The 13,840-nt window shown below is 41.2% G+C and overlaps 1 pseudogene; it reads left to right on the plus strand.

Annotated features, from left to right (window-relative positions):
- The first annotated feature begins 13,294 nt into the window (after positions 1-13,294).
- On the plus strand, positions 13,295-13,413 carry LOC134931569 (5S ribosomal RNA; annotated as a pseudogene).
- Positions 13,414-13,840: the final 427 nt, after the last annotated feature.

The raw sequence follows: 13,840 nt of genomic DNA on the forward strand, positions 1-13,840 counted from the left end.
TCAAGAGTCAATGGCGGCTAGTCCTTCTTCTTCTCCCTCTTCCTTGTCTAAGTTAGTGTCTAAAGGTGATCCTACCCTCCCTCCGTCCTGTGAGAGGAATGAACTTAAAGAAATATTTACTTTTCTTAAATCACTCCCCACTAAACAGGATCTTCAGGATACGATTAGACAGGAACTGGCAACAGTTAAGAAGGACATTTCACAACTATCGGACAGGCTGACAGCTGTTGAAGAAACCCAAGATACTTCTGATACACTTTTTCCGGTCCTTACAGGATATCCTAACGGCTCAAACCATGGAAATACGTTCTCTTCAAAACAGAATGAAGCATCTGGACAATAGGGGAAGACAGAATAATATTTGCATAAGGGGCCTTCCAGAAGATGTCCCACAATCAGGTCTGATAGATGCTCTCACGAAGATTTTCATTGAATTATTGAAAAACGAGCCAAACACGACTATTGTCTTTGACAGACCTCATCGTGCTCTCAAACCTCGTGGACTCTCCTCAGATCGACCCCGTGATGTAATTTGCGGCTTGCACTATTTTACACAAAAAGAAGAAATAACGCGCAAGGTGCGCCAATTGGATGGAGTGGATTTTAATGGAATGCCGATCTTCCTTTATAAAGATTTGTCCTGGCATACACTTTAACAACGTACGAACTTTGCAAACAACTAAAATATTGCTGGGGGTTCCCCTTTAACCTACAGGTTTCACATTCTGGGAAAGTTCTCTTCCTACAGAATTCTTCTGATTTACCATCCTTATGTGCAACACTGGGTCTACCAAAGATGACCATTCCTGACTGGGGGGTAGAAATCCCGCAAATTGAAATTGCCTCAACACCAACATAGAAGCACCTCCTCGCAGACGGTCCGTTATGCCAAGAATGCTCCAACCACTATCGCAGTATCCTCGGATACGGACAATACCTGACTGGGTCCTCTTTCTATTGTCTAGATTCTCCAGTGTGTGAGTTTCATCGCTCCTTAGCGGTGATGAGGTCTCTTTTACATTTTTCTCTTGGTTCTTTGATAGATTTACTATATTTGCTAAGTTCTCTCTACAAGTATGGTTGTTTTGGTTTTTATATGTTATTCACTATATTTAGGTGCTAGATGCTTATATGTTCTACTGTGAATGATAATTAGATATTTGTATCTGCTATTTGATATATGCATCCCCTGATGACGACTCCCTTGTCCCCTTACCCGCTTAGTATGTTACTAATTCTTGGAGCCGTGATCCTACAGTTAGGTCGTGGTCTCCACGGCGGGTGTTTCAATATTGTTAGAATTTCTTTCCTTGTATTACCTTGTTTTAAGTGTCTTTTCTTTTTTTTTGTATTTTGATTATTTATTTTTCTTAGTAGTCTCCCTGGGAACCATGCTGCTGACTCCCTTAACTTGGACCTCATGAGTGCTCCAAATCGAATTAAAATCTCCTCATATAATGTTAAAGGTCTTAATATACCTGAAAAAAGATCTAAACTGCTTAGATCTGCTTAATCCAGGAAACACATTTTAAAACAGGTTTGTCATTTTTTAGCAATAATCCAGATGGTAAAACGAAAGGGGTAGCTATTTTATTTTCCAAGAAACTTCTTGTCACAGACATAGTAGTTCACAAACTGGTTCCAGGAAGACTACTCTTGTTAAACTGTCAAATTTTTCAACAAGTTTTCACCTTTATTGTGTTATATGCTCCCAATCAAGCCCAACCACGTTTTTTTGCCTTGTTTCTGACACAATTTGATTCCCTATTGAAGGGCGTTGTTGTATTAGGGGGTGACTGTAATTGGTCCCTGAACCCCACAGTGGATATTTCTAATGCAGCCTCTAGATTTTCAAAGCGCAAGCATTCCCAAGTTCGGAAAGTCTTTCATGAGCTTCAGCTGGCCGACTCCTGGAGGGTTCTGCATCCCACTACTCGAGACTATTCTTTTTATTCCCATCCCCACCAGGTCTAGCCCCATTTAGACTATCTATTTTTAAGCCATCGACACCTTCCCCTTCTTTTGGATGCCGATATAGGTCCAATCACGTGGTCAGATCATGCTCCCATATCAATGACTCTTTCACTCCAGGCCTCCACTTTGGGTCAATGGTCATGGCGTTTAAATTAATCTATTTTGCAGGATGCTTATTGTAAAGGTGAGCTCGAAAAGAACTTATCTGATTATATTGAACTGAATGATACTCCTGAGGTGTCCAAAATTATAGTATGGGAGGCACATAAATGTGTCATCTGGGGTAAACTGATTCAGCTGGGAACCTATGTGAAAAAAACAAAAAACAGCCCTTATAACTATCCTTTTACAATAGATACACACCCTAGAATCAGCTCATAGATCTTCTCTATCTGGAGAGCTCTACACAAAATTAGCTGAAGTTAGAGCCCAATTAAATAAAGTGCTCCCTGACAAAACTATACACTCAATGCGTAAATGTCGAAATTGTTATTACCAATGGGGCAATAAACCAGGTAAGCTGTTGGCCCGTGCAGTTCGTACACAACATTCTACATCATTGATTAGTTTAATGAAAGATACAAATAACCTTCCTCACTCCAAAACCCCAGAAATCGCATCTTGTTTTAAACAATACTATTCGACTCTATATAATTTAGTGAAGCCCTCGACTAATCCTAACCCACTGACAACGATACCAGAACTATTTACTAGCAATGGATTACCCTACTATTTCAACAACAGATATAGAACTTTTGGAGCGACCGTTCATCATTCATGAACTTGACCATGTAATCTCTTTATCTCCATCGGGTAAAAGCCCTGGACCTGATGGTTTTACAATAGCATATTACAAAACATTTAAAGATAGTTTGACACCTTTATTGCTTCGTGCCTATAACGCCATTTCTGCTACCTCACATTTTCTCCCCAGTCCCTGGAGGCACATGTAACAGTAATTCCTAAACAAGGGTAAGATCCCGCATTATGCTCCAGCTACAGACCTATTTCACTTTTGAATGTTGATCTAAAATTGTACGCTAAGCTCATGGCTATTAGATTAAATAACCTTCTCCCCTCCCTTATATACAGGGATCAAGTAGGTTTTGTCCCCGGTAGGGAAGCTAAAGATAACACCACCAAGGTCTTGAATTTGATACACTTAGCTTGTCAGAGATGATTGCCCACAATATTGCTTTCAATGGATGCTGAAAAAGCATTTGATCGAATCAACTGGGACTTCATGAGGTCTGTGCTGGAGCATGTGGGCCTGGGACCTATCGCGCTTCATAGAATTATGGCTTTATACACCTCTCCCACAGCCAGAGTAAGAATTAATGGTACTCTTTCTGACCCTTTTGGTATTAGTAATGGCCCAAGACAGGGCTGTCCCCTCTCTCCCTTGATTTTTGTATTATGTATTGAGGTATTAGCAAGAGCAATTAGGAATAATACTAATATTTCAGGTCTCCAGATTGGTGGGGAGGAATACAAACTGGCGCTTTTTGCTCATGATCTTCTAGCGGTTATATCTAACCCCACCATATCTTTCCACATCTAATGCGAGAATTTGATGCCTTTAGTAAACTATCTAATTTTAAAATAAATTTTTCTAAATCCAATGCACTTAATATCTCAGTTCCCCCCTCTATGATTAGGGGCCTTCAACAAGCATTCCCTTTCTCTTGGAACCCGAATTACATTATTTATCTAGGAATTAAATTAACAAACAACCCATCTCAACTATTTACCTTGAATTTTGCACCAATAATACCTCTAATTCATAACGATTATAGTAGATGGCATTCTAAACACTTGTCTTGGCTGGGAAGAGTTAATGTAGTTAAAATGAATACTGTCCGAAAACTGTTATACCTCTTCCAAACTCTGCCGATTTCTATCCCGAATTCATGGTTCCAATCCATTCAGCGCCTGATTTAACAGTTTATCTGGTTCCGTAAAAGACCCAGAATTGGTTACTCTACTCTTTCTAGATCTACTAGTTCTGGTGGTATTCAACTACCAAATATCAAAAATTATTATTATGCTATTTTATTGAATAGAGTGCTTGAGTGGACCAAGAATAGAGATATAAAGCAATGGGTGATACTTGAAGGGTTTTGTATGTCACAACACCCTGAGATTTTTCCTTGGTTGCCCCAGCTTCCAAAACTCTCCTCTCCTCACCCGACGATCACTCCAACCATAACTATCTGGAAAAATTGACGACGTATGCCCTCCATTTCTTCCCCTTCTGGCCCATTGACCTCTTTTTTAGCTAATCACGAGTTTCCACCAGGTTTTAACCCTTGTCATTTTTTTTAGATGGACTGAGGCAGGGCTTTTCAGGGTCAGCCAGCTGATTGCAACATCTCATGTGAAGCAGTTTTCCGTGATTAGGGAGAATTGGAACATCCCACGGACTGATTTTTGGAAATTTTTACAAGTTAGACATTTTATATAAACTAATCCTGAACGTTTGGCGTTTGCTTGCGAGTTAACTCTGTTTGAAAAGCTTTGCGCAACCCCTAGACCACTCTATCTCTATTTTATATAAAATGCTACAAACTTCCCAATCTGAATCCAAAGAATCTTTTGCCCTCGCGTGGGAAAAAGATCTTAATTTAACATTTTCACAGAAAGAATGGGAATCTATCTTTCTCAAAACTCATGCTAGCTCTATATGTATTCAAATTAGAGAGACCCAATATAACATACTAACCCGTTGGTATAGATATCCTTCTATTCTTCATAAAATGTTTTCGGCTTCTTCAAACAAATGTTGGCGCTGCTCTTCAGCAACTGGTACAATGATTCATATATGGTGGGACTGCCCACGCTTAAGACCCTTTTGGGACGATGTAATAAAGATCTCAAATGAGATACTAAGTGTTCAAATGCCAGAAGACCCTGCTTTCTGGCTATTGGGTCATTCCTCACTCTCAGTACCCAGATATAAGAAATCTCTGTTGAAACATATTAGCAACGAAGCTCCTGCAGTTATACCCGTCCTGTGGAAATCCTCCTCCCCACCCACGCGAAAAGACTGGTTCCGCAGAATAGATAGTTATATGATTATGGAGAATTTGCTTCTCTCCTCCACATTCCGAGCCTCCGAATTTAAGGCCACTTGGTCTCCCTTGCTTGATTTTAAAACTAAAGATAATTATAAACTATGTGTCTATCAACAATGATACAATAAAGGTTTTTCTGACACAGTGTACATTTTGGAATTAGTGCCCCTCCCAGGGTGCTCCCCCTCTTTTTTTTTCCTTTCCTCTTTCTCTCCTTTTTTTTTCCCTCTAAAAAGTTAATGGTTTAAGTTGTGAACTATGGCCCTCATTCCGAGTTGATCGGTCGCAAGGCGAATTTAGCAGAGTTACACACGCTAAGCCGCCGCCTACTGGGAGTGAATCTTAGCTTCTTAAAATTGCGACCGATGTATTCGCAATATTGCGATTACAAACGAGTTAGCAGTTTCAGAGTAGCTCCAGACTTACTCTGCCTGTGCGATCATTTCAGTGCTTGTCGTTCCTGGTTGACGTCACAAACACACCCAGCGTTCGCCCAGGCACTCCCACCGTTTCTCCGGCCACTCCTGCGTTTTTTCCGGAAACGGTAGCTTTTTCAGCCACACGCCCCTGAAACGCCGTGTTTCCGCCCAGTAACACCCATTTCCTGTCAATCACATTACGATTGCCGGAGCGAAGAAAAAGCCGTGAGTAAAAATACTTTCATCATAGTAAAGTTACTTGGCGCAGTCGCAGTGCGAACATTGCGCATGCGTACTAAGCGGATTTTCACTGCGATGCGATGAAAAATACCGAGCGAACAACTCGGAATGAGGGCCTATATTGGCATTGAATGAAAATAATACAATATTTTGTTGGATACTCTACTAGAAGTGCACAACTTCGTTGCAACATATGTGGCGTAATCTAGTCTATGATGCTACGTGTATTATATTTATTGTAATTTCAATGCAATTAATTTTCTTTCAATAAAAATCAGATTATACAAAAAAAAAGTAGTTGAACGATACCAAAAGCAGCCAATGATTATGATTCACATCAGAATTGCTGGTAATCTCTGGTGGCTTCTAGATCCATGGTGAGGGTCCCGTGGGAAAATGCATTTCGCCCGACCATCAGGCTTATTCACTTCCTGGTAATGCCTCTGAATACTACAGAAAATATGATGAAAATATTCAAATAGATCAGGTTATTTTGTAAGCCACATGTTAAAGAGATTGGAGAGCAACCTTGAAGAACAAAACATGACATGTACAGTATAAATAAAGAGGAAGGTATTTTCAAGGTGATTAGTGAGTCTGATACAGAACAGTTTTGCACTGTTAATTTGGGTGGTGAATACCCTGAATGTACTTGTTTAGATTGGAGAAAATTACTCTTGCCATGTAAGCACATGTGCTGCATTTTTTAATTTGTCGAGGGATGGGGATGGGACAAATTAAAACCTTCCTACTCCAAACATGATTTGTTTATATTAGACATGAACTGTTTTTTGGATGAATCTGAGCTAGATAGTGGTGTTGCAAGCGAAGAACTGTCTGCAGATTGCATGAATAAATTGATGCCTATATTTAAATATTCTGAACATTCAGATTTCCCACCAAGAAGAATTTCGAATAGAAAAAGACTAATTAGAAATTGCGTCCAGACCTTAAAACGTGGAATAGATACAGTCTATCTTATAAGAGAAGAAAAATATCTTTCAGTTTTGGAATCTAAACTTAGTGAGTTCATGAAGAAATCCAAAAACACATACACATAGAAGGACTACAGTACCACTGATGGAAGAAATAAAAAAAAGAAAATAACTGGAAAAACATAGAGCAGCTACCCAAAAGAAAATATGGGAACCCAAAAAATGCATCTTCACAAAGGGTGGGTACAAAAGCAGATATGTTGAGAGATGTGGGGCATTCTGTACAAGTACTTGTTGAAAATATTACAAATGATTCAGACACAACATGGGCCATTATAAATGAAATAAAACTAAACAATGGTGATAGAGAAGCAGTAGCTGGAGAGGAGTGGCTACATGACAAAATAATAAACATTGGTCAGTTTCTAATTTTAAAAGAATTCACTTGTGGTGGTCTGTTGGATACCCTGTTGTTGGCCGATAACAGGATTCCTAGGATAGACTTGGATAATAATATTATTCAGATTCATTATATTGGCAACCACTGGGTTATTTCTCAATGCTCAAATAAATCAGTGACTATTTATGATTCTATAGTACCAGCAATGATTGCTGAAACTCTGAAAAAACAAATGTTACTGTTGTATGCTCCACAGTTTAGTGGAGAATATAATGTGCTTTCCATTCATTTGGTGTGCTGCCAGAAACAAACCGGTCTCACTGATTGTGGTGCATTTGCAATTGCAAATGCTGTCACCCTAGCGAATGGATTGCAATTAAATCGGGTACGTTTTGTGCAAACTAAAATGAGAGCACACTTAATACAACATATTGATGAGAAAAAAAATGTCCATGTTCCCTTATGTAACATTGAAAAAAGGAAACAACATCGTTCTTAAAAAAATAGAAATTACAACACATTGCCTTTGTAATATACATCAGCCAAATGAAGACATGGCAGAGTGTGATAATTGTAAAAATTGGTATCATTTCACATGTGTTGGGCTAACAAAGAGTGACATATGTGTAAAAACAAACAAAACATTCTGTTGCCCAAAATGTTCAAGTTTAAAAAAAATTAGGTTAACTAGGCCTTTAATACATCAATATGCAGTATGTTGCAAGGCAATGTGGTGATAGCAGTGTAAAAAGTATTGGTTCACTATTTTAACTCATATGAAAATTTTAATGTTAAATGAATAAAGTGTGGCGGGGCATGCTTTGTTGCAAAGTTAAACATCTATTTATTTATTTTTATCATACATAGTTTTTATTTAAAGTTTAATTCCGTTAACCATGGAAGGGGGATACAGAGAAAAGGGAAGGGAGAGGCATACAAAAAAAACCCAACAAAGATGAAAGGAGTCCAAATACATATTACCAAAATGTAAACTTACATATAATTATCGCTGAGTATAGCATAATACAATACTTTATACGTTATATGGGCCACAAGCACCCAGTAACATCATAAAAAATAAAAGCCTTTACGAAGAAAGATAATCATTGTAAATCTATTGACAATCAAAGACTCACACCATGGGGTATATTTACTAAAGTTCGTATTTTCCCGTTTGAGGTCAAAGTTCAATCACGAATGACATTGAAAGTGTAAATATGCAACTTTTTGAATTTAGTACGACTAATTTACTAAGCTGCCGTATTCTGCATTTTCGGTTTCACCGATGTCGATGTCATTCGTTTTTTTAGGCAGTGTTTTACGTGAGTGACTTGTAAAACACTGCCGACTTTAATACAATGAATCTCGGCCGGATCTGAGAGATCCGTGCTGGGCTTCATTGTGCACCTTTATTTAAAAAAAAACAGTGTTAAAATAAAAATTGCATGGGGTCCCCCCTCCTAAGCCAAACCAGCCTCGGGCTCTTTGAGCCGGTCCTGGTTGGAAAAATATGGGGGGGAAAATGATAGAGGTCCCCCCATATTTAAACAACCAGCACCGGGCTCTGCGCCTGGTCCTGGTTCCAAAAATACGGGGGACAAAAAGCGTAGGGGTCCCCCGTATTTCTGAAACCAGCACCGGGCTCCACTAGCCAGATACATAATGCCACAGCCGGGGGACACTTTTATATAGCTCCCGGCGGCCCTGGCATTACATAACCAACTAGTCACCCCTGGCCGGGGTACCCTGGAGGAGTGGGGACCCCTTCAATCAAGGGATCCCCCCCCTCCAGCCATCCAAGGACCAGGGGTGAAGCCCGAGGCTGTCCCCCCCATCCATGGGCTGCGGATGGGAGGCTGATAGCCGTTGTGTAAAAAAATGAATATTGTTTTTAGTAGCAGTACTACAAGTCCCAGCAAGCCTCCCCCGCAAGCTGGTTCTTGGAGAACCACAAGTACCAGCATGCGGAGGAAAACCGGGCCCGCTGGTACCTGTAGTACAACTACTAAAAAAATACCCCAATAAAAACATAAGACACACACCTTGAAAGTATAACTTTAATGCATACATACACACCTTCATATACACATACTTACCTTATGTTCACACGAGGGTCGGTCCTCTTCTCCATGTAGAATCCATGGGGTACCTGTGGAAAAAAATATACTCACAAAATCCAGGGTAGAAGGCTCTTCTCCTTGTAATCCATTTGTAATCCAGCTACTTGTAAAAATAAAAAAACGGACACCCGACCTCGCACTGAAAGGGGCCCCATGTTTTCACATGGGACCCCTTTCCCCGAATGCCAGGAACCCCCTCTGACTTAAGTCTAAGAGGGTTCCATCAGCCAATCAGGGAGCGCCACGTTGTGGCACCCTCCTGATTGGCTGTGTGCTCCTGTAATGTATGCCAGGCGGCACACGGCAGTGTTACAATGTAGCGCCTATGCGCTCCATTGTAACCAATGGTGGGAACTTTGTGATCAGCGGTGAGGTTACTTTCGGTCAACCGCTGACCACAAAGTTCCCACTTTGGTTATGTAATGCCAGGGCCGCCGGGAGCTATATAAAAGTGTCCCCCGGCTGTGGCATTATGTATCTGGCTAGTGGAGCCCGGTGCTGGTTTCAGAAATACGGGGGACCCCTACGCTTTTTGTCCCCCGTATTTTTGGAACCAGGACCAAGCGCAGAGCCCGGTGCTGGTTGTTTAAATATGGGGGAACCTCTATCATTTTTCCCCCCATATTTTTGCAACCAGGACCGGCTCAAAGAGCCCGAGGTTGGTTTTGCTTAGGAGTGGGGACCCCTTCCCACTGATAAACATGCACGGATCTCATGGATCCCTGCATGCCTATCCAAACACGGGATAAAAAAGCAGGTCTGTTTTTTTTAGCACTTTTTCACGAATTGTATTTCAGCACGGCAGTGTTTGGCTATTGTCGGCAGTGTTTGTGATTTGCACTTTTTAGTAAATTACCGATTTCTACCAAATTGCAGGCGTATTTGACCGATGGTGTATTGATTCGTGATTTTTTCCTAGGACTTCCAAAATATTACGAATGCCCTCATCACTGCCGAGATTTTTGCTTAGTAAATTCCCGAGATGACACTTTGAAGAAAAAACGGCATCTCGGTCAAAATCGGGACCTTAGTAAATATACCCCCATGTTAGAGAATAAGTTAGCTCCTTCAGTTGATGTTGAGTATTGCTGCCTGGCTAGCCATTTAGCTAATGGGGAATTGACCGAAGAGGTTACTCCCAAAGTTTCCATCTGGAAAGCATGATTGATTTTGCATATGATTTTAATGAAGGAGGGAGGGGAAGAACTTTTTCCATTCCTGTGCTATTGCAGCTCTAGTAGCAATAAAAATATGGCCCAGCACATAGCGATCTGTAGTAGTTAATTAAGCTGGTTAAACATGAAGTAGAGCCAATGACGGTGAAGGTGAGATAGAAACAAGTAAAATATTAGAAGCAAGATCAAAAACATCCTTCCAGAGTTGGCAGAGCTTAGGACAGGACCAGAAGATATGGAAAGTATCCCTAAGTCCTGCACAATTTCCCTAACATTGCTGCGAAATTTGAGGCCAAATTTTGTGTAATTTAACCAGTGTGAAATATAGACCATGTAACAGCTTGAAGTGTATTTCAATATGATTGTTACATTTAGACACAGAATGTGAGGAGAGGTAAATCGATTCCCATTGTTGATGGGTAAATGAGCAATTCAAATCAGCTTCCCATTTTAATTGTGAAGTCATCTTAGTTTCTAATGACTACCAATGAGCCACAGTGTACCAAAATCTAAAAGAGCTTCTAGCATTACCTTTCAAAACTTTTGCCAGTATATCAAAAGGGGGGAAGAGTATTTGGCCCGAAGTTCGTATCGCATTGGTCAACCAGTGAACAACACGGCTATACGAGAATAGTTCTTTAGAGGGTAGGTTACATTGCTTTTGTAGCGAGTTAAAAGGGGTAATCATTGTGCCATCCACCAAATCAGCAATGGAAGCAATGCCACACGCCTTCCAGGGGAGAAGATTTAAATCTAAAATAAAACCTGAGAGAGCTTGTAAGAATTAAAGATGGGATGGCAGTGAGATAGACTAAGAGGAAACTAATACTGCATCCCAAGCATGGAGTGAATCTACTGTAGCTGGAGAAGTATTGTGTGGAAGCGGTCTCTGCTGAGCCGGGATCCACATCAAATCTGTTGAGGGGAGACAAGAGTAACTATGTTTCTCAAAGTCTACACAATGATTCAAACATTCAGGTAGAGACAAGTCGCTCGTTTGTGCCACTAAACAAGCTAGTTGGCGTCTTCGTAAATCGGGAACATCCAGTCCGCCTAATTTCCGTGCTCTGGTCAGTTTGCAATATGCTATTCTAGGAGGTTTCTGCTTCCAAAAATATTTAAGTATTGTACAATGTATATGGCTAATAACTGACTGAGGAACTTAATAGGGTACGGAGCGGAAAATATAGATACGTTTCGGAAAAAATTACATTTTAAAGGCAGCCAACCTACCCAGCTATGAAACCTCCAAACCCATCCAACCCTTCCACAAAGAGTTAATTTGAGATAAGAGAGGATTATAATTAAGCTCTGTAACCAAAAGCCAATACACTGGAGCTCAGCTAGGTCAAAATAAATGTATGATAGATTAGGCTGAAATAAATGATAATAAAGAACCCAAAGGTAAGTAAAGATCATGATCATGTATTAGCTAGCAGGTAAGACTTTAAATATAAATGATGGGCAAAATACCATCGTACAGTACTACATAGTGAGAGTGATATAATGTATTAATTATTTAGCTAGAGTCAAGGCAAGAGTATATTCAGGATAGTATATCCGGGCAGAAATGGGTGGTTTAATGCAAGAGAAACCCTTGTGAGCAACAACATTTTCTGTCAGGATAGTATATTCGGGCAGAAATGGGTGGTTTAATGCAAGAGAAACCCTTGTCAGTGACAACATTTTTTAAAGAAATACAGTACATATCTCTAAAATGGGGAGAGAAAGAAAAAACGTTCATATATTTTAAAAGTACGTCCATATATTTTAACTTTACAGGAAGTGATCAAGCTCGAGTGACGGGTGAAACGCGTCTTCCGCCAGTCCCGCTACCTTCAGCCTCCTGGACCACGGGTATATGTTCTGAGGCCTTCTGACAGTCCTGTTCCAGCCCAGCCTGAGACTTGGACTGTGGCCTCACCACCACCAGTCTCCTGGATCATGAGCATATATTGCTTCTGGCTCTCCGCCAGCCCCACCACCGTGAGACCTGCAGTCTTCAGATTCGGACTGCAGGTAAATTCTGCAGCACCTATTATACATGGGATTTAACCCTTATACGAGCCGATATACATAGGGACTATTCATTAGGTTATTCTTATAGATTTATCAAGCTGCCTCTTTTTTTCTATTTATAACTGATTTAGCCCATGTCACAAAAGTACTCTATTTGCTACCTTTTGTAGCACTATGAAATCTGTTCTAGTGTTGCATTCATTCTTCTAGTACATTGGACATTTTATTGTTCAGTTGGGTTAGGCTAATAAGATCCGTTTAAATGTATTACATTATAGCCTGCCCTTCCTTACTACTATCTTTTTCTTCCCTATGTTAGTTGGCATATGGCTACTTGTATATGTATACATATTTTTCTTCTCCTGTGCCCCATATACAGTGTCTGGAGATGCCACAATTGATGTGTTTTTTTTCTCTATAATTAGAATCCTATTGAAATTAATTGTGCATACACTGTTGCCAACCTAATGGGCTGTGACTTTCTGCTCTCTGAATTTCTGGACTCTCACCAGCGATCCAGTGGTATAGGGTAGAGACGTGTCACTACCGCAATTACCTCTGCCTAATGCTGGCAGCAGATCCACTTGTTCATTTTTTTATCTTTTCCGATTCTGAATTATTCTATACTCGCCACTTCTGTTTGGGTGTAGTATGGTATGCCGGCGGCCGGGCTCCCGGCAACCAGCATACCGGCGCCGGGAGCCCGACCGCCGGCATACCGACAGTGTGGCGAGCGCAAATGAGCCCCTTGCGGGCACGTCTCCCTCCAGGGGGGTTGTGGACCCCCACAAGGGAGAAAATCTGTCAGTATGCCGGCTATCGGGATTCCGGCGCCGGTATACTGTGCACCGGGATCCCGACAGTCGGCAACCTGAAGTCCACCCTTCTGTTTATGTGAACTCTCATCAGTGATCCCAGAGTGAAATGAGTTACGACACCCCTACTATCATACCACACTGTAAACACCTGACTCTGTCCGATCTCGGAAGTGAAGCAGTGTTGGGCTTGGTCAGTACTTGGATGGGGGACCTCCCAGGAAAACTGAGTTTAGTAGAGGTTCAAGAGATGCGCAGACTCTGTGCCTAACACTGACAGCAGATTCACAATTGTTCTACCATAATCTCTTACTAGATCCTCTCTTCTAATCTTGGCATCAACAAATCCTTTTTACAAAATTCCTGTATTTTTTCAACCTCTTATGAATAATGGGGGTCATTCCAAGTTGATTGTAGCCCTGCAAAATTTAGCAGGGCTACGATTATGTCCATATACATGCGGGGGGACACCCAGCACAGGACTATCCCGCCCCGCATGTCAGTGCCAGCCCCCCCAGCAGAAGTGCAAAAGCATTGCACAGAGGCAATGCTTTTGCACCTTAGGAGCAGCTCCCAGCCAGCGCAGCTTTAGCGTGCTGGCCGGGAGCTACTCGTCGCTCCCCGGCCCACAGTGGCTGAGTGTGACATCACGCAGCCGCTGCGGCCCGC

The sequence above is a fragment of the Pseudophryne corroboree genome, chromosome 5, assembly GCF_028390025.1.
Source record: "Pseudophryne corroboree isolate aPseCor3 chromosome 5, aPseCor3.hap2, whole genome shotgun sequence".
NCBI lineage: Eukaryota > Metazoa > Chordata > Amphibia > Anura > Myobatrachidae > Pseudophryne > Pseudophryne corroboree.